The 22,315-nt window shown below is 40.6% G+C and overlaps 1 protein-coding gene across 3 annotated transcripts in view; it reads right to left on the reverse strand.

The window, feature by feature from the left end:
- The window catches only part of znf385c (zinc finger protein 385C), a 147,255-nt gene that overhangs the window by 104,385 nt on the left and 20,555 nt on the right, over positions 1-22,315 (reverse strand). The gene's annotated exons all lie outside the window — the stretch shown is intronic.

Here is a 22,315-nt window from a genome sequence, read left to right on the forward strand (position 1 = left end):
CTCAATCATTTTATACATTAGTTTCTTGAGTTTCTTGACTTTCCTTTCAGCAGTATATAGCCAGGGCAGAGAATAATAAGTAAGAGGTGAGCAATTGATTAAAAATACTGAATACTTCTAGGTTCAAAGGAATGTTTAAACACATTAACACAGCTATAGAGCTCCAATGAAACACATCTCTCTGTCAAAAAATATCATGAATGGCTTTGATACAATATTTACATCCTTGTCAATACTCACTCATAGCAGTTTGTCTCTTATAGCTTACACTTGCCTCTGTTACATCTCTTTGATCATGTAACTTTAACACATTTGCAAGCAGTAATCTATTATAACATCATTATGTCCATTGGGAAAGACCATCTCTGAATCAAGGAGGGGCCTAAGGGTACATCTGTCACCATCTTACAATGCTGTGATTGCAGCCATTCCCCAAGTCTCTGTGAATGGTACTCATGGCCATTGATCAGTGGGCTTTGATCAGTGGTTGTTGATCAATGGTCATGAGAATTTGCATAATTAGAGAGGAACTGACCTCCCAGCCCATTGTTTCTTCAGTGGGCTGGTTTCAGTCATTATGCAAATGTACTGTTTATAAGATTGGGGAAACCTGCAGTCAGCTGAGACTGAAGAAGTCCCTTGGATGAGGGGCGATCGTGGCTCAGGAGTTGGGTGTTTGTCTTGTAATCAGAAGGTTGCCGGTTCGAACCCCGGCTCGGACAGTCTCGGTCGTTGTGTCCTTGGGCAAGACACTTCACCTACCGCCTACTGGTGATAGCCAGAGGCCAGAGGGGCCGATGGCGTGATATAGCAGCCTCACCTCTGTCAGTCTGCCCCAGGGCAGCTGTGGCTACAACTGTAGCTGCCTTCACCAGTGTGTGAATGTGAGAGTGAATGAATAGTGGTATTGTAAAGCGCTTTGAGGGCCCCGAAAAGCGCTATATAAATGCAATCCATTATTATTATGAGTGACGAAACGTTTCTCCCACAAAACGCTACATCCAGATGAACAGAATAAACTTTTGGAGATTTACTTATGTGGATGATTGAGAATGCATCAAGACCCATTGTCCATTTTATCTGAGAACTGCAGTGACAAAAAAAAGAACAAATCCATCCACATAACATTTGCACAGTTTCCTGTGTTCATATGCTGCCCTGTGCATATACTGCATAAATAAGCCAGAAATTCTAATCAAGACTATGCGTCTATTGCATGTGAGCAAGTGGTAGAGCCTGTGTTCACAATGTGGCATCCTTGCTGTGAGCAATCAGACAGAGGCCGTACTCTGCTGCCCCTGCACTCCAAAAGCCAAAGCAGAGATGAAGCGCTGCAGGAGTGCGGGTGGAGGGTGCATGACACTGCGCGCGCTCCTGTAATGCAAGTATTATCCATGCCAAAACTTTTATAGGGAAGTGTATTGGCTTTGTTAACCTTCAGGCACCTACAGAAAGACTACACACATACTGTAATCTATGCTTGGAGTCTTTCCAAACAAGTCCATAAGTACAGGCAGAGATGATGAACAGCCAAACAGATGAATAGACACATTCACCATCGTAAATCTGTAAATCAGCTATTAGTAACCTCTGCGTGGTACCTGGATCACAGACAGTCTTTTACAGCCAAGATCATGGGTAGCTACTGTGGTTATGCCGTGGCTGATGCATTGCAATTGCATGCACACACTTCTGTGCAAACACTTAGACAGTTTGTACTTGACACTGTGTTTTAGCCCGTTTGGAAAAAGCAAAAGAAAATTAAACTGCACTGCTGACAAAAAAGACAAACGACTGCAACCTTCGAACTCCGCGAGCCAATTAAGTTGCCCCTTAAAATTCCTCGCTGCTCTATGACCGAAGCTGTCTGCGAAAAGCCAAGCATCACGTCTTGTGCCTTTCACTTAGCACAGCACACGTGACTGCTTTTGGGGCCTGGTTGTGCCTTTGGGCATGTAGCCAGTTTCCTGTCTTAAGTGTGAAGGTTAAGGGAGGAAAAGGCTCATGAGGAAAAACTTTCTGGCATGTATGACTGTAATGAAACAATGTAGTGCTAAAAGTACCACCTGTATTTCTACATAACACTCACCTACATGCAATAGCACACACATCCTTCCCCCCTCCCTCCTTGCACTTGCTGGCACATCTTCCCCTTTTCTATCAGCATGTAAAAGACCCCCAGGAACCTATTAACACTGTTAAACTAGGGTAATTATGTAGCTGACACTTTCAACGCCGAGCAAGAGGGAGGTTGCCTAAAATAAAATGACGAAATGTGCGCGTGAGAAAGCGCAACTGCACAATTGTGTATGATGTTCGATGATGTGCGCGCCTCGTCAAATGCTCTCACAGGAAGTGAAGTGAATCAATCAGGTTGCCACTCATAATTACGGGACTATTAATAACAAAACATGCTGCTGTTACCTCCACAACAGCCTTAACTGCTGGAATGAGTCCACTAGGAAAATAGTCTTATCACCATATCAATTATTCAGCCCTCGTTAGTAAACAGAATTTGCATGCTCTTTATGGCTGCACAGACATTTCACTGCTGGTTATATATCTGTTTCCTAATGTATTTTGGGATAATGGTGAGGATCAAGCGCCCTCTCCATCACTGTCTTAGTGTCAGTGACTAAGACAACTGCTGCTCATCAATCACATGCTAAACCTCTATAGAGAAATCAACATACTGACAGCCTTTTAAAAGCAGGAGGACCAAGTTGCTTAGAAAAGCCCAGGAGGATTTGATTGGCAAGAATAAGAAGGCACACGCAGAGGCTACTATTTATGAGATTGTTTACAGATAAGGAAAGTGGTGATATTAGGCTTTTGGTGACAGGTAATTGAAGACTTTAAGTTAAAGAGTTAAAGTAAGTGACAGTTATTTTAATCAGAAATAAACTAAAGCTCAGACAAAAACCACAGATAGCGTGTCAAATGACAGATGTCTTCTCAGTAAATTTACTAGATAACCAGAATTGCATCTGCTATTTACTTGAAATAGAAACAAACATTTTTTTAACTTATATCTTAATAGGACGCTTCTATTTTAATAAATGCAAACTTAAACTATAGGCCATAACATCGGAAAATATACCACAATGACTTTGTTTTCTTTGATGCTTGACACTGTGGGTGGGTGATAAGCGTGGCTTATCAGTAACTAACTGAACACTAATCTTAAATCTTACATATTCAAATCAACTCAAAGCACCTATATGAAAGTGAAGAATACTTTCTCCTGAAGGATAAATGATATGCTTCATAAACCATGACAGTGGATTTTAAATCAACCAATCAAGGTGTGATATAAGTGCAAACTTTCAGCTTTAATTCAATTAGATTAACAAAAGTATTGCATTAACTATTTAAGAAATAAAGCAATTTTTAGAGAATCGGGAATTGACTCTGCAGTCAGTGACTGCCTGAAGTCTAGAATGACTAAATGCTGCATTTCCTCCCTTGAATTGCTCTGCCAGGCCTTTACTGCAGCCACCTTCAGTCGTTGCTTGTGTGTCCCTGTGGCTGCAGTTTTGCCTTCAGTAACTGAAATGCTCTGTTGGGTTGTGATCAGGTGACTGACTGAGTGACTGAAGAATGTCTTATTTCTTTGCCTTGAAAAACTCTTAGCATGTTTTGGGTCATTATTCAACTGCCATCTGATTAGTTTTGCAGCATTTGGCTGAATCTGAACAGAGAGTATAGCCATGTACATTTTCACATCATCAATACACACAAGTGTTCCACTGGCAGTCGTAGATGTCCATGCCATAACACTCCATCATGTTTGACAGATGATGTGGTATGTTTCAGATCACGAGGTATTTTTGTCCTTTGCTATACTTTTTTCTTCCATTCATTATGGTACAAGGTAATCTTGGTTTCACCTGTCCAAAGACTACTTTCCAGAACTGTGCCGGCTATCTGATGAAGTCTAATTCTCCTTTTTAAGAAGAAACCAAACTATACATGTGGCCACTCCTAAAGTTTTTATGAAATGAGTTGTGACATGCAACAGGTTTATTTAAGGTTTTCAGCCTATAATATCCGTAATATCCTCCTTCACTTAAATCAACATCTATATTGACCTCAAATTGAGAACTCCAGTGAAAAGCTAGTTCAGCACGTGGAATTACTCTAGATCTTTTATCCACTTAATTTATCACGACATATTGAAGGAACAGAACATGCAAGTCTCTGAAAATGGGGGACAATGTATAAAAATGATTTGAATTCCTAACGACTTAAAGCAATACTTTTGTTAAACCTACTTAAACCTTCAACCTGAAATTCTGCACTTAAATCACACCCCGACTGTTTGATTAAAATTCACTGTGGTGTGATGGAGGCAAAATTACAGAAACAGTGTATCTGTGTATCTTTGTTCCAACACTTACTGATCTAACTGTATGATGTCAACACGGCTTTAGAATGGCCACAAGATGAGAAGAGGTTTAAAAAATCTGCTTTTTTAGCCTAATTGCGAGACAGTATGGAAGCCCGCTTCCGCCACTAAAAAAAATAGTTAATAGAAATAGAAAACTGCGACTTATTAACTAGAAATTTTGACTTACATTTCTCAAAATTTTGAGTTAACAACTCGAAATTTCAAGTTAGCGTTGCTAATCAGTAATGTATGTGAATGACGTCGTTTCCTTGTTACCCGGAAATTGAAGCCCTCGGCTATAAATGCTGAAGCTACCAGTATTGTAGCCAGTCATCAATGCACAAATTGCTGATTATTTTCAGCGTGGCTTCACAAATGATGAAATCCTTGTGTTATTAGCTGAATCACATGGCGTTACTATCAGCAAACGTACTCTCGAAAGCGCCAATTTGTTGCGATCCGGTTTTGAGTGCACATTCCACCTAGATTACTGATTGGCAGCACTAACAGCAATAATTTCAAGTTATTAACTCAAAATTCTGAGAAAAGTAAGTCAAAATTTTGAGTTACTTTTCTCGAAATTTCAAGAAAATAACTCGAAATTTTAAGTTATGGATACGTTTTTTGGGCGGAAACGGGCTTCTATAAGACAGTGTTGACTGCAACTATATATCTAGAGGATAGTAGTACTCTAGATGGCTATATATAAATCCTTCTCTCACAGACAAAAAAAAGACAAAACACTCAAAAGGAATACAAATTAGTATAAAGAAAGTTTTAGTTCTTTGTATTGAGATTTACTTCTGTAAAAAAGAAAATCATACAGTGAGCTGCTAATGTACTGTAACTGAACACAGCCCTATGATCAGAATAATAACGTGATATAAGTAATCCCACTGACTACTTTAAGTTACACATTTGGCAGTATAGCCCATGAGAATAATAATCAGTTGTAATGTAATACACCTTCAGAGCAATCTCTCCAGCCTGGCCAGCAACCAGCAGTTTAACACTTAGTGTGACACAATGATAAGTTGCTGTTATACAGGATACACTCTTAGAATAGTGTGATGGATCAATGGATATAGTGGTGACAAGTGAGAATGTCGGAGGGTGCTACAACAGTACTATCCTTAGGTACTATGTGATATGTCGCTATACTGCACAGCCACTCTGAAAGTTGGCCTCGGCTTACCGCTCTTACTCAAATCACTGAAGACTGCCACTTTGAAATCAACAGCAGCCGCAGCTAAACTCAGACTGACTTCTGGCCTTCTGCTGGGTGTCTGTTATTACAGCCGTCCAGTTTGTTTTGATCAACTTTTTGGTTTTGCCCGGTAAGAAATCCAGTTGCCTTATCTAATTTTAACAGACTTGATGGGCAAACAGAGACAAAAACACCACAGAAAGAGATAAGAAAGTGAGAAACGGAGGTTTCAAGCTTGCTTTGCTGCCACTGAGCTCAGTCTCTTTCTGGAATAAGAGCAAACCCTAAAACTTAAACCCTCCCGGCTTCATAGCTTAGGCACAATATCACATATATATTACATTGATATATGATTGCACTTTATTTAATATCACACTGGTGTGCTAAAGCTGGTGTAAGACAAGAAAAGAAAAGCGCAAAGACCAATACTTGAAAACCTGTGGAGGTGCGAAGCTGCCCATCCCTGCATGTTGGGATTAATTAGTCATAATGTCCTTATCTTTCATCCCACAAGATGTCTGTTGAGTGAAATATGGCAGCATCTTATCAGTGAGTATGTGTGGGATGATAGTTTTGAAAGCCAATAAAAAGTTAAGATAATTAAGTCTAGCATGAGTCTTTTGGCCCTCCAGATGTTTATACAGGATATTCAGTAGGATATGACAGCATCCTCCACCCCTCTGCTAGTCCAGATTAAAAGGGATCCAATGATTTATCCACCTGCTGTACAGCTTTCTTTTTAATGAGCTTCTACATCGACTTCATCAGCAACGATATTCAAGCTAACAACCTAAGGCTATTCAGCAGCATGGGTGGATTCTTTTTAGCCACGGCCCATTTCCATATCTAGGGCAGCAGTTGTAGGCGCAGTGACAACATAAAGATGTAGTGAAAAATGCGTCTAAGAACCAATTACTGTCTCTGACTCTCTCAAAGATTCCAAGAGGCTTGACAATTTTTTGCTGTAAACAACAGGCTTCGAGTTTTAATCACGAATAAACTTTATAAGCAATGCAGAGACAGAGATGGTTGATAGTGATTTGGAGACTTTTCTTAAAACTTTAAACTGGTCTTTAAGATCCAGTTCATTAAGGAAATTCATTATAAAAGATTATATGACTATGAGAATATGTATGCTTGTCATCGACCTGGTCATTCCACACAGCAAGCACCAGTGACATATGCTCAAACAGAAATGGAAAAGCGGATGAGAGTTCTTTCCTTTTTAATTAACTTACTCTGACAGTATGTGACACTTACAATAGAATTCAAGAATAAAGTCTGACATCCTCAGAAATTTTTTTAAGTGCTCCCACAGTAATCCACTCCTCTGGTGTGGATTACTGGAGTTCGTATGCGTCCAACACATATTTTATCCACCTGTCTCATACTCCCCCCTTTTGCTGCTAAAACAGCCCTGACCCATCAAGGCATTGACTCCACTAGACCACTGAAGATGTGGTGTGGTATCTGGCGCCAACAGGTTAGCTACAGATCCTTTAATTTCTCCAAGTTGCAAGCTGTGGCCTCTATGGATCAGATGTTCTTTCCCAGAACATCACATAAAGGCTCGATTGGGTTGAGATCTGGGGAATTTGGAAGCCAAGTCAACATTTCAAACTTGTCATGCTTCTCAAACCATTTTTGAACCATTTATGCTTTTCTGCAACAATACTTAGGTAAGTGGTAGCTGGAACCAAGATTTCCCAGCAGGACATTGTCCAAAGCATCACACTGCTTCTGCCCGCTTGCCTTCCCCCCATAGTGCAACCTAATGCCAAGTGCTGCTAATGAAAATGTGATTAATCAGACTAGTCCACTTTCTTCCATAGCTCCGGGATCCACTTCTGATGCTCACGTTCCCATTGTTGACAAGATTCAGCGTGGGTACCCTTAATGGTCTGTGTAGCCACATACACAACAAACTGCACTGTTTATTCAGAGATCTTTCTTTCTATAAGCATTAACTTTACTGGATCGGACCACACGGGGCAGCTTTCGCTCTCCGTGTGCATCAGTGAGCTTGGCTAAACATGACCCTGTCACTGGTTCACCACTGTTCTTGGACCACTTTTGTTAGACACTAACCACTACAGACTGGGAACACGAGAGCTGCAGTTTTAGAGATGCTATGTCCAAGTTTGACAATTTGGCCCTTGAAACTCACTCATTTCCTTATACTTTCCCATTTGTCCTGCATCTAACACATCAACACTGAGAACAAAATGTTCACTTGCTGCCTAATCTATCTCATCCACTAACAGGTGGCATGATGATTACATAATCAGCGTTACTCACTTCACCTGTCAGCAGTCACAATATTATGCATGACTGGTGTATCCCTGAGGTGGCTCACAAGCTTTATTCCATTATCACTTATTAGCCGTAAGATTTAGTCATGGTGACCGATAGAATTACAGTTTATAGGTCACAGAGACCACAAACTATTTGTGTCCTTGCTCAAATTACTGAAAAACTATTGATTTTGAGGATAAATGGCTAAGAAAAATAATACTGACAGATGTGAATGCAACAAAACAGCTACTCTTGGCACCACCCCTAGAGCCACATGGAAGTGAAAAGATTTCCACATGCTCAACTGTCTCACAAGCAATCAGTGTGTAGACAGGGAGCACGTGTTAATTCTTCAACTAATTATGCCTTTATCACCACATTAATCATGAATCCACTGAATTCATTATTCCCAAGTAAGAGAATGCCAATATGCAGTCATTATGGCCTATTTTTGACTACAAATTATAACGGCAGTGGAGGTTACTGAATGACAGGAGAGAGATGAAAATCACTCTTCCAGCACCAAATGGACAGACAGTTAAAAAAGCAGCAGTGAGCTTGATTGTGTCTCTCTATCACCGCAAGAAAAAGGAAATGAGGAAGACGAAAAGAGAACAACATAAAGAGGGAGAGAAAAATGTAGGAACGAGCGCTGCTCTCGACTCAGAGTTAGAGAGAGACAGAAATGAGATGCCATTGTACAGAGATGTGAACCTGAAGTGGTCCACGACTGATGAGCAGCTCTGATTGGGTGCAGCAGATGGTGAGCACATATACACACAAGGAAATGACGAGAGCTAATGATGCATAGAAGAGAAGTACCCCTCTCCTCTACAGAGGACAGTCACTCTGCTTTTTGCATGGACAATACTTATTCTAAATGACCTTACCATCTATTCATAAGGTGTATGTATGTGTGTGTGTGCGTGAGTCTCTGTGGGCTCGTGTCTGCCCTGCTTCAGGGTGACCAGCAAATTGAAGTCTCCACATATACATATACAAATACACATACATGCAGACACACACTTTTCTTACTTTGAAAGAAAATGCAGAGATCTGTATCTTGGTTTGTGAAAATAAATCTCTTCAGTGTTTATTTAGCTAAGAAAAGACAACTGTGAACAAATTCTCTCATCCACCAACTCACTGCTCCATTTCTGTATACTTACAAATTCCTATTGAAACGATGTGTATTCTTCACAAGCCAGCATGCCTTTCATTTTTATACCTACAGGCATGCACAGAATTTTCTGTCACAGAGACAGCTGCCCACACTCCACTGAAACAAAGGTGAATGGCATTTGATTTGTGGGGTTAAAATTATTAATAATTTAACAGACAGCATTTCTACTGGCATTTATTCATGTTTATATACACTCACCAGACACTTTGTTGCTGGTACTTTGGCTATCAGAACTGCCTTGATTCATCATGGCATAGATTCAACAAGGTGCTGGGAACATTTCTTAGATATTTTGATCCACATTCACATGTCAGCATCAGACATGCTGCTATAGATTTTTCAGCTGCACATCCATTACGACAAACTCCCACTGCACCACAGTCTAAAATGTTTTATTGGGAGTGAGGTCTGATAATCATAGAGACCAGCAACAATACTCAGGTAAGCTGTGGCATGTAAATGATGCTAAACTGGTAATAAGGAATCAATTTACTTCATTCAACAGACTATCCTCTACACCCTTACACCACAGCTAGCAGCGTGAATGACTGATACATATCTGGCCCTACCATTCAAATCTAAATTTATCAGAGCAGGAAGTCTTCTATTGTGCAGTTTGGATCCCATGCAAACTGTAGCCTAATTTTCCTGCTCTTAGCTGACTAGCGTGCTCCTGATGTGGTCTTCTGCTTCTGCTGCTCTCTCATACCTCGGTTGTAATGAGTTGTCATTCAAGACACTGTTGCCCTCTTATCACTCTTAACTTCTTATTCACTTCTGATCTCTGACCGGAGAACTGCTGCTCACTGGATATTTTCTCTTTCAGAACATTCTTTAAACCTTAGAGATGGTTGTACAAGAAAATCCCAGTAGAGCAGTGGATTCTGGAATATTGAAGTCAGTACTAACAATCCTCTAAGGTCACTTAAATCATATTTTTCCCCAGTATGTTTTTCCCAATAAGTCATCTTGTCTATTACTATTTGACTAAATATACTGAGTTGCTATCATGTGATTGGCTGATTAGAATGTGTTAACAAGTAGATGATCATGTGGACCCAGTGAAGTGATGGGTGAGCCCCGGGTAATCTAAACGGTTACAACATAAAAATAGCTTAGAGCTAATATTTATGGCACTGATTATCTCAATAAAATGCAGCATTCTGCTGCGAAACCTTGAGTCATTTATGTGGCTGTTACTTTAACATGTGTACATGTGTACTTTAACATGGGAAGAGCACACTTTGATGGCAGTGGCCTCTTCCGGGGGGCATTGTTCCCTGCCATATGACAAAAACACATCAGGACTGGTACAAAGAGTATGGCATCAAGACCATGGTGTGGGATTGTCATCAAACTCCTATCAGATCAAACATCAGCAGGATGCGCTGAAACAAGCCCAATCCATGGAGGACCCACACTGTGATCTACAGAACCCAGAGGATTCACTACCACTGTCCTCTTACTTAACATCAGAAGACATCCTCCAATGTCCCAAGTTCATTCCCTGAAGTAACAGAGCTTTTTTGGCAGCTTAAACAATCTATACATATTCTCCTGCTGCACTGCATATTCCTTCTCTTCCTTTGTCTACCTTGCTTTACTTTTTTATGATGGTTTTTAGCATCTAACCTCTTATGAAACAATTCCCTGGTGAATCTGTCACAGTATCCTGCATGATGATGCATCTTTGGCAGCTGTACTTTTGTACTTTTCAAATTATTTCAGGTCCCCAACGTAAGCTGCCAAACACTGCCAAATCTGCTATAATCATCAACTGATTTTTGATTTCTGATTGCTTCACACAGCTGTGCTTCAGATCTTACAATCATCCAACAAAGTACAAACAATGTTTTGCTGTCAGCTACCCCTTTTTGGGGCAGTTATGGATTTTTATTATCAATCAATCAATCAATCAATCTTTATTTATAAAGCACTTTTCATACAAAAAACAATGTAGCACAAAGTGCTTTACATAGTTAAAAGCAGCCCACCCCACCCTCCAACTCACTCCCCACACTCTCATTAACATAAATGATGTGAATAATACCCCCCCCCCCACACACACACACACACACACACACACATACACACACGCGCACACTTAAAGAGTAAAAATTGGGCTGGGCTCGCATGAGCCAAGTGAGGAAACACTATAACAGGGAGCCGTCTGCACCGGGAGCCGGTCACAGACCGCAGCCTCCAGGCTGGGCACACAGCAGGAGGGAGGCCAAGGAGCCCCCCAGCCAGGCTGAGAGGACCCCCAGAGACCCAGCAGCCACAGTCGATCACAGCCCCGGTGCAGAGAGCGCCCTCTGAGGAAACACTGGAGATATGACACAATAGGATATATACAGGGTAAAATGATAAAATAAATAAGAACAGGATACAATATAAATATAAATAGAGTAAGAAGATTAAAAAATGAATAAGAATAAAATCAATAAATATTAGGTAAAGCCTAAATTAATAATAGAATAACAGGATAGAATAAATAAACATAAAATAAATAAACGCTAAGTAAAAGCTAAATTATCATTCACTCAGCACTGCTCATTTGTTCCAGGCAAAAACCCACTTCTCCATTTGGGCTATATTTAAAGGATTTCACCTTTCCCTTACCCACTGAAGGAAATTTTAGTCCTCTTTATCTTTGTGCAGATTATACACCATCTGTTAATCATGAAGATAATGTAACCTCAACCACCTGGCATAGAGGCAATAAGCAATGAGGGGGGAAGGGTCAGAGGGATTTTTATACACACAGCGTTAGAGAGGGTTAAGAGGTGATATAAGAACTGAGTGAAATGAAAAAGCGTAAAAATGACTGCCCCGTAGGCAGTGCTCTATTTACTCAGTGATGGGTGTAGGGGTACACTGCCCTTGAGATACTGATCTATTGGTTTGTTGGCGAGACCATGTTCATCTAGGCCATCTGTGGCTCAAGGGGGGCAGACACGTTGATTAGATGTCGCTCAGAAAACAGCAAGGGATGCTTTGAGTGTGTCTCATCATCACTGCTTCCTTCTCTTCCCTCTTTTCATGCTGCCTCCATCCCTCCAAATGCAATGACTTAACTAATGTGCCTACTCGGGAGAGTCCAAATAAGCAGATGAAATCACTGAAACTCTTATGGTGTTTGAAGTGTCTGTGAGTTTATGATTTTGGAGAGCATGTGGGACTCACACTAAGGCACACGTTTGCAGAAAACATGCACACACACTTTACCCCATGGATGACTCTTCCAAGTGAAGGGCAGCGGATTACAGGCCAGTAAAGGCTTAGCATGTAATTCAAACCATTTTCCATCACATTTATACTGACTAGAGGCCAAATCCCACCTGATTAACATGTCAGTCAGTGGGGACAGCACCTGCTGTATTAGTGCTGATCAGAGACAAACAGTGACACATATACAGGTATAAATAAAAGTAGATTGACTTATGGCATCATTTTGGTCGTGTGATAAATTTTTGCTTACAAATGGTGTTTCAGACTCTTCATCACATAATAGCTTTTAATGCACAGAACATGCAGACTAATAATTGACTAACAATCATGCATCTATTGAAGACAAAGTACTCAGCATTTATTCACACGTGGATCCCAAAAATAATATCTATGTTTCATGGATGATCCACTCCTATTCGCTGTCAATGCAAACAGCCCTGCAGCAAAACATTTTATGGCGTAAACGATTACATACACACACACACACACACACACACACACAAACAAACAAAGGATTTAAAAAGAAGTGCGTCACTCCAATCTTTTTCATACTTAGGAGGCTCACAGAGTATGATGTGGTAGCTTAATTTGATGTGATTCTAATGACATTCCTGGATGAGCCTGTATGTATTTTAGGATACTGCTTTGCCTGTTTTATTAAATGAATGGCCTCTAAATATATACTTACAGAGTCGAGTCAGTGATTATCTTTCATACATGGGAAAGACTTTCTGGGGAACTGGTCACAGCTTACCAGACTGACACTACTCCAGAACTATTTAATTCAGGTTCATTTTTCTTTTCATCTTCAGTGTGAAGGCTTAGGGCTTCAGCTAGAGCTGCATGACCCCAGCTCACAAGACTTTCACAACATTTCACAACAGAAAAGGTCAAAAAGCAATTGGTTATATTACAGTACACATCTGGATTGGCACTGCTACATACTTCACTTGACATAAATGTGTTGGATATGTATGGGATAGTAAGTAAAATGGCACGGTGTGCCTTTTTTAATATACTTATTTCAGTAAATACAAATGTCTAGATTAACATGCTTGGATACTGTCCAACTTTATTTAGAATAAAGTTGGAACAATGTGTAAAATAAAAACAAAATGCATGAAATCACTACACTTTGTTTAGGTATGCACTGTATGTGAGTACACACCTAAGCAAAAACACTATTTAGCATACTCTGAAGCTACTTCAGTATGTAGAACAGCAAGTGAACACATCAGTTTATACAGCTTCTGCTGTTCAGCACTGATTTAGACTGTCCTTTGTTCAGTAGTACATTCATTATTGAGTCCAAGCTGTTCAGTGGTGCTTCTATTCAGCACAAAGTAGACTATACAAGCAATTCAAATAAGGTTAAAAGCTGTTGGTAATGAAATAGTGATTTAATTCCTGTGACTTTTGCTGGCTTTTATAGGGCTTTTATTGTGTTATTAGGCTTTTAACAATAACATTTTTTTATTGTGCATTTCTATATATTGTCACAAAATGTTCAGACATACTGTATACTGTATGCCTGCATTTTGCTTGTGTTCTAAGAGCGAACAGCCAACTGACTAACCAATACGAAACATTTTATAGCTATTGAAATAACATCTGACCTTACAAATGCAAGGGAACAAACCATGTTCACATTAAGGCTGGCTAAAATCAAAACAGGCATTTCTAAATGTGCGTTGACATGGTCTCTACTGCTGAAATGATCTGAGTCAAACATGTGTCAAATACACAGCCTCATTGTGGACAATCTGCTTGCACATTCAGTGTACTCTCCCTGTTTGTTTTTTTTCTCCTTAAGTGATGAAAGAAGCTTGCTACGTCTCACACACACCACAGGCTGAAGACCTGTTCCAAGAAGGCAGAAAAATAAAAGATATTAAATGTGAATTTTTGACATTTCTTGTCCTTATGTAAAAGAAAAAATAGTGAGGTTTGATCTAAATTAATCACTCTAAACACCAAAAAAAGTAAAAAGGAACAATTTGGAACCACATAAACTGGAGTACATCTACATTTTATGAGCAAAACACAGAGAGATTTGTTTTTCTCTGTGTATTTAGGGCTTATATCAAGGACAGACTAATTCAAGCTTGGAATTCTATGTGAAACTTTGAGTTTCAGATTGGTTATGAATTTGTCCACCGTTCCATTTTTTGCAGGCATGAAACAGACTGGTACATAATCAGACGATTTCAATCCCTGGCTGGTTGATCAGTGCATCTCTAATTAAGCCCCTGTAAAAGCATGATCCAATGTGGAACCTAATTTAAGTGAAACCTTTATTTTGTTCATATGTCTGTGAAGGTTCTCAGTCATCCAGGTCATCGTAGTCAAAGGAGCTTGCAAAGAAAAGCGTCTGGACTTCTTTAAGTTACTTGAAGACGTTTCACCTCTCATCCGAGAAGCTTCTTCAGTTCTAAGGTCAAATGGTGGAGAGTCCCAGATATAAACCTAGTGGGAGTATCCCCCCACAGAGGGACAAAAGGACCCCCCGATGATCCTCTAATCGCCTGAGCCAAGGTGTGAAACTGGGTGTGGGTCCCAATCAGCCAGAGTTTTGGGTGAGTTCATTGTGAAACCTGGCCCCACCTTATCATGCGAATTCCTGAGATCAGATGGCCCAGGATGTGAGTGGGCGTTAAGGCCTCTGGGAAGGGATCTCAAAACTGGATTATAGATGGCAGACAGTTGGTGTCGTAAACCACCGCCTCTGTTCAAAGATGGTCGCTCACAGTGGACATAGATGGCTTCTTTCACTCCTCTTTCAAACCATCTGTCTTCTCTGTCCAAAATGTGAACATTGGCATCCTCGAAAGAGTGTCCTTTATCCTTAAGATGCAGATGGACTGCTGAGTCTTGTCCTGTGGAGGTGGCTCTTCTGTGTTGTGCCATGTGCTTGTGAAGTGGCTGTTTGGTCTCTCCAATGTAGAGGTCTGGGCATTCCTCCCTGCACTGTACAGCATACACCACATTGTTAAGTTTGTGTTTTGGCGTTTTGTCTTTCGGGTGAACCAGTTTTTGTCTGATGTCTTTATTTTGTTCACAGTAAATATTTTACAGAGAGCATAATGAATGGTGTGTTGGAGAACATCGTTACAAAGCTGGGAGATGCCCACACATTCTCACAATTCTGGTTTCAGGCCATGGGAAGCAAACCCAAAACCTATTGACAATTCTACACTAATTTTCTTCGCAAGCCCCCTGATCATTTTACAGTTAGACAGAAACAATCAACCAAATTAACTAAGACTCCACTATAAAAAGAGCTGCAAATTGCTGCAAAACCCATGCACATCATATGCCCAATAGGATTAGGATGAAATTCACAAATCTTACAGATTTTTATTGATGTGCTTTGTAAAAATCCAAACAGTCAGCATAAATATTGCAGTTTAAAAAAAAGGTTTTGGAACCATAAAGATCCAAATCAATTAACTTAGAGAGAGACAAGACTTTAGAAAATCCTGTACAATCCACTGGTTTGTGACCTTGTGGCCAAGAGATATATCGCTATCCTGCTGGAAGTCACAGCATTACTAAACCAATTCAATACTTCCAACAAAGTAAAAACCTGTAACAATGAAAACATCCTCTGAGTCTGCTGTTGCAAGATAAAACATTTTCTATCAGGCAACACAATCTTCTTCCAGCACACAAAAGCCAAGACACAATAAATGTTGAGAGCATCAACAGCAATCAGCAACTTGGAAAAGACAAAAACAAGGGCGATGTTTGTCAGTATTCAAACCTAATCAAGTCACGCGTACACTTTTCCTTGCGCGTAGGCAGGCTTTCGGAATAACATTACCATTTGGCTTCATTATCCTCTTCTTAATAGAGAAAAAGACAAAAAGATAACACAAATTATTCAGCACAACAAAGTCATATTGAATCAGCTTTACACTTAAACACTGGCACTGGTTCAGGCCACTTTCTGAGAACGGACATAACATAAAGGAGAGCAAAGTGGAGCCCCTCCCTGTGTTGTTTGTTTTCTTGCTGGAGGTGGACAGAGTCTTACAGTCACCCATGCATGCAAGGCCAGTCTGTTGTAATTTAAAGGCTCAGTTGTTTAATAAGCTAGGTCTTAATTTGTTCATAGTGCCTGTCCTCAAAAACACAGGGAGGAGCTCAGAGAATATTCGGTGAAGGAAAGAAAGGAATGTATATCATATTCACGACACTATACACGTTTTCCTAGAATTTGTTTGGAAACTATAAAATACTGTTTGTAAAGTGAATGTGAAACTTGACTGCATATATGGCACATGTTTAAGGAAACAATCCTCCACAAATCTCTCTAGAGCAATCTACCAAATACTAATTTTCTTTGTAAATTATTATTAACTGCTTAAGTGCAGCCAGTATTTCAGTATTTCAGTAGGAGGAGTTAATGAGTCAAGCAGAGCATTGGCATGGCCCTGGGAGTCCAGAAGGTGTGGAGCCTATTACTGTAACAATTCTGTCTTCCCATCCTTCCTGCTTAACTAGAAATCACAGGGCTAATTAGCTTTTTAGTTAGCATTCAAGACAGCAATTAGACTCAACTAATATTCACAGCAAATGTGTTCCTAGACAGCAACTCTGCTGATGTATGGTCCAAAATTACATGTTATTGTAATCACACTATGTTTTTCACTAACACAGTAATGTAGTGTGTTATTGTACCAAACTCAGTAATTACATTATAATGCATGGCAGTACAGACTCCAACACTGCTCATGACATATAGCATAGTGTACATAACATGTGCTATAAACACACAAATACACATAGGTTGGGCTCCCATGAGGCACTGCAGAGAAAAACTCTACTGTAAATGATACATCCAGTATTTTCCCTTTGATGACAAAAAATGTGCCGTGCTGTTTACAAAAATGCTTTTCAAACAGCATGAATGACACAGGAGATCCAGCAAAGCCAGAGTCCAGCAGGCAAATAGATCAGGCAGCCACAGAGATAATCATTATACAGGAATGCACTGTGCTCTCCTCAATTGTTTGGCCACCTCACACAATTAAACCCAAACTGTCATGCAGGAGGCATGTTTAAGCACAGTGGTCCAGTAACCACGCTGGCACAAATGTATTTACATAGAGGTGCATTGCCCTTTTAATGACAGATCAACAGAATTTTCTGTAAGAGGCAAGTGTGTATGTTTTGCTCATAACTGTAAGTGCATCTGCATACAAATATGTAGACTAGCTACATAAATATGTAGCTAGTCAGCTTGTAGTCCCAACACTATTGACAAATAACTGGTCAATAGTCTGACAAAGCTTCAGTCACATGCAGACTGCAAACTGAAATCAATAGCTTTCATTTTGTGGCAATTTAGGTTTTCATTATCTTTATCTGCTATTGTGACCAGAGCACAGAACAGTGCATTTTAGCTGGGATGTCTGCTCGCTACACCAGAAGCCTATAAGTGAAGTTGGCAGATACCTGTAGAAACTAGCTTAAGATACGAAGGAGTAGGAAATACATCAGAGGTTTGCCAAAGCAACCAGAACCTGGTGTCTCCACCAGTGACTAAACATCAGCTACAAAGTAATGGAGGGCCAGGGAATTGGTTCATAAGCTGATGAGGGTCAAGTGCTCAGGCAGAAGCTGAGGATTCAGAGGCTGGTCTGTAGGATCATTACCGATAGCATTTTGGGGATTGGTGTCCCTGTAATGCTCTAAAAGTTAAAACTAGAATTTTAAAATGGTACCTAAATCTGATTGGTAGCCAGTGCAGCAACTTTAATACAGGGGTCATATGAGCTCCCTTGTTCAAGTGGGTCATTAGCCTCGCTGCAGAGTTTTGAACAACCTGTTGACGAGCTAGCCCGTTCTTGTTTAGACAAGTAAACAGGCTGTTACAGTTGTCAAGTCTTGTATAGACAAAAGTATGTATTATCATCTCGAGTTCACTTGTTGACACGATGGATCTAAGTTTTGAAATGTTCCTCAAGTGAAAAAAGCAGGTTCTTACTATCTGATTTAAATGTCCCTCCAAAGAAAAAGCTTCATCAAAAATAACACCCAGGTTTCTTCAGGTTGTGTTTCTGTGAGGAACCTAAGTCACCCAGTCGCCGTTTAATATCAGGTATTGCACTGTCTGGTGCAATAATCAAAGTTTCTGTTTTAGCCAGGTTTAGCTGTAAGCAATTATTGTTCAACCATTGTTTAATGTTGGCTAAACAGTCAATCAGATCGGAGAGATTATGAGCGTGAGCAGGCTTAAATGAATAATATAGCTGAATATCGTCAGCAAAAAAAATGATAAGATACTTCAGGAAACTGCTGTATTATCTGGCTTAAAGGAAGAATGTATATTAAAAACAAAATAGGTCCCAGTACAGAGCCCTGAGGAACTCCACACAACAACTCTGTAGATTCCAACATGATGTGGTTTGCAGACACACTAAAGCTCCTTTCAGATATATATGATGAAAACCAGTCTAGAAAAGAGCCAGACATCCCAACCAGGTCGCTCAGTCTGCTTATCAGGATGGTATGATTGACTGTATCTAAGGCTGAGGTGAGGTCTAACAAGACTAGCACTGTGTGATCTCCGGACATCATAATATCAGTAGTGACTTTCAGTAGTGCTGTCTCAGTGGAATGCAATTTACGGAACCCAGATTGAAAACAGTCATAGGTGTTATATTTCTCCAAGTATGCTGTAAGGTGGACAGCGACTGCCTTCTCAAGGAGTTTTGACATAAATGGGAGTTTGGAGATAGGTCTTATATGCTGAAGTAGTGTTGGGTCCAGGTTGGGTTTTTTGAGCCTTGGTTCCACAATGGTATGTTTAACAAAGCTGGGGAACACCCCAGTCTGAAGAGAAACATTAAAAAGGTTCACAACCCAAGGACCAATGGTGTCAAAAGCACTGATGAAAAGCTTAGTGGGGATAATATCTGAGGGGCTTGAGGACAGCTTCATTTTGTCCACCAGGACTGCTCTTTCATCATATGTTACAGTTGTAAAAGTTGACCAGGAGTACAAAGCGAGTGCCTCACTTGGAGAACAAGAAAGCATTGGGGAGATTTTAGCACTGACTTCTTTAATCTTATCCAAAAAAAAAAATAGGAGTAGTTTATTACTATCTACTTTAGAGTGTACATCTAAAGGTCTCACATCTGGGGATACAATAGCACTGATTTTATCAAAAAGAAACTTGGGATTTCTCTTATTTTTTGATATGAGTCGGGAAAAATATTCTGATCTAACAGTTTTCACTGTATCATTTAAGGAGAGCATGAGATCTCGAAGATGGAGCCTGTGTACTTCAAGTTTGGTTTTCTTCCACAGTCGTTCCGTTTTGCGGCATATTCTCCTTAAGTTTAAGATCGAATCATTTATCCAGGGGCATGTCTTCTTTTGTAAGGCCGAGCTTGTTTTAATAGGTGTCACTTGATCCAAGATGGGTGTGCATTCCCTGTTAAAGGACCAAATAAGAGTATTTACATCGTTTCCGATAAAAAATAGAGAACTGTCAAACATAATGGAGAACCTCTCAGCAGTAGTCCCAGTTATTATGCGTCTATGAGTTAACTACACAGGTGTTTGTTTCGAGCTAAAATTAAATTAAACAAAGATACAATTATGATCACTCAAGTGTACATCCTCAGCAAACACATTGACAATGTTGAGGCCCAAGGACAAGACAAGGTCCAAGGTATGGCCTTTTAAATGGGTTGGACCAGAGACATGTTGGACAAAGTTAAAAGACTCAGATATAAAAGTTCAGCTGCAGAGTTAGATGAGGCATCATCAATATGAATGTTAAAATCCCCAAGAATTGAAACTTTCTCCAGCTTGATAATAGAAGATAAGAAGTCCATAAAATCCTTTAAGAACTCAATAGCAGGGCCAGGAGGGCGATAGACTAAAACACAATAAAAGATGTTCGTAGAGCCCACCTTAATTGTTTGCAACTCAAAATAAAAAAGTAGTTTTCAGTTTGCATATCTCTGCAAGTGTAACTGTCCTTAAAGACAACAGTCAGCTGACGTGGTATATACAGTGGGGCAAAAAAGTATTTAGTCAGCCACCGATTGTGCAAGTTCCCCCACCTAAAATAATGACAGAGGTCAGTAATTTGCACCAGAGGTACACTTCAACGGTGAGAGACAGAATGTGAAAAAAAAATCCATGAATCCACATGGTAGGATTTGTAAAGAATTTATTCGTAAATCAGGGTGGAAAATAAGTATTTGGTCAATAACAAAAATACAACTCAATACTTTGTAACATAACCTTTGTTGGCAATAACAGAGGTCAAACGTTTACTATAGGTCCCAATCAGCCAGAGTTTCGGGTGTGTTCATTGTGAAACCTGGCCCCACCTTATCATGCGAATTCCTGAGGTCAGATGGCCCAGGATGTGAGTGGGCGTTAAGGCCTCTGGGAAGGGATCTCAAAACTGGATTATAGATGGCAGACAGTTGGTGTCGTAAACCCCCGCCTCTGTTCAAAGATGGTCTTGCCTTCAAGACTTTGAAAAGGACATAATTATTGACCGCCTTACATATCACCGCCTTTACCCAGGGGATGCCATACCCTGCATCTATGGACTTCCCAAGATCCACAAGGAAGCTGTCCCACTCAGACCCATAGTCAGTAGCATAAACTCAGCCACTTACAACATTGCTAAACACCTTGCTACCATCCTTGCGCCTCTCGTGGGGAACACCCCACACCACATCAAGAACTCCACCGACTTCACCGACAAGGTCCAGAAACTTACCCTGGATCCAGATGAAACCATGGTGTCCTTTGATGTAGTCTCTCTTTTCACTTGCATACCCACCACGGAGGCCGTGGAGACTGTCAGAAAACGACTACAAGAAGACAGCTCCTTGGAGGACAGGACCAACTTCACACCCGATCAGATCTGCACACTGTTAGACCGCTGCCTCACCGCTACATATTTCAAGTACAACGAAGGCTTTTACAGACAAAAACATGGCTGTGCCATGGGCTCCCCCGTGTCACCTATTGTAGCCAACCTTTACATGGAGGAAGTGGAAAGGAAGGCTCTTGGCTCTTTCAAAGGAAGAGTACCCAGCCACTGGTACAGATATGTGGACGACACCTGGGTCAAAATCAAGACACAAGAAGTGGAATCCTTCACTGCGCACATTAACGCTGTGGATAAAAACATCAAGTTCACCAGGGAAGACACAAAGGACAACTGTTTGCCTTTCCTGGACTGCGCCGTGCACATTGAAGAGAACGGCAAACTCAACATCGAAGTTTACCGGAAGCCCACACACACGGACCAGTACCTCCTCTTTGACTCCCATCACCCTTTGGAACACAAACTTGGAGTAATTAGGACCCTACACCAACGGGCAGAACGTGTTCCCTCTAAGCCTGAAGGTAAAAAGAAGGAACACACACATGTAAAGGAAGCACTCAAAACGTGCGGCTATCCTAAATGGGCGTTCTTAAAGTCAGCAAAGAGGCACAGAAAAGAAGACCAGACACCAGCGAGGGAGGATAAGAAGGACAGACGCAACAACATTGTCATCCCCTATGTAGCCAGTGTATCAGAGAAACTCAGGAGAGTTTTCTCCAAGCATGACATCCCAGTGTATTTCAGACCCAGCAACACGCTCAGACAGAAACTGGTTCACCCGAAAGACAAAACGCCAAAACACAAACTTAACAATGTGGTGTATGCTGTACAGTGCAGGGAGGAATGCTCAGACCTCTACATTGGAGAGACCAAACAGCCACTTCACAAGCGCATGGCACAACACAGAAGAGCCACCTCCACAGGACAAGACTCAGCAGTCCATCTGCATCTTAAGGATAAAGGACACTCTTTCGAGGATGCCAATGTTCACATTTTGGACAGAGAGGACAGATGGTTCGAAAGAGGAGTGAAAGAAGCCATCTATGTCCACTGTGAGCGACCATCTTTGAACAGAGGCGGGGGTTTACGACACCAACTGTCTGCCATCTATAATCCAGTTTTGAGATCCCTTCCCAGAGG

This window comes from Astatotilapia calliptera, chromosome 4, assembly GCF_964374335.1.
Source record: "Astatotilapia calliptera chromosome 4, fAstCal68.1, whole genome shotgun sequence".
NCBI lineage: Eukaryota > Metazoa > Chordata > Actinopteri > Cichliformes > Cichlidae > Astatotilapia > Astatotilapia calliptera.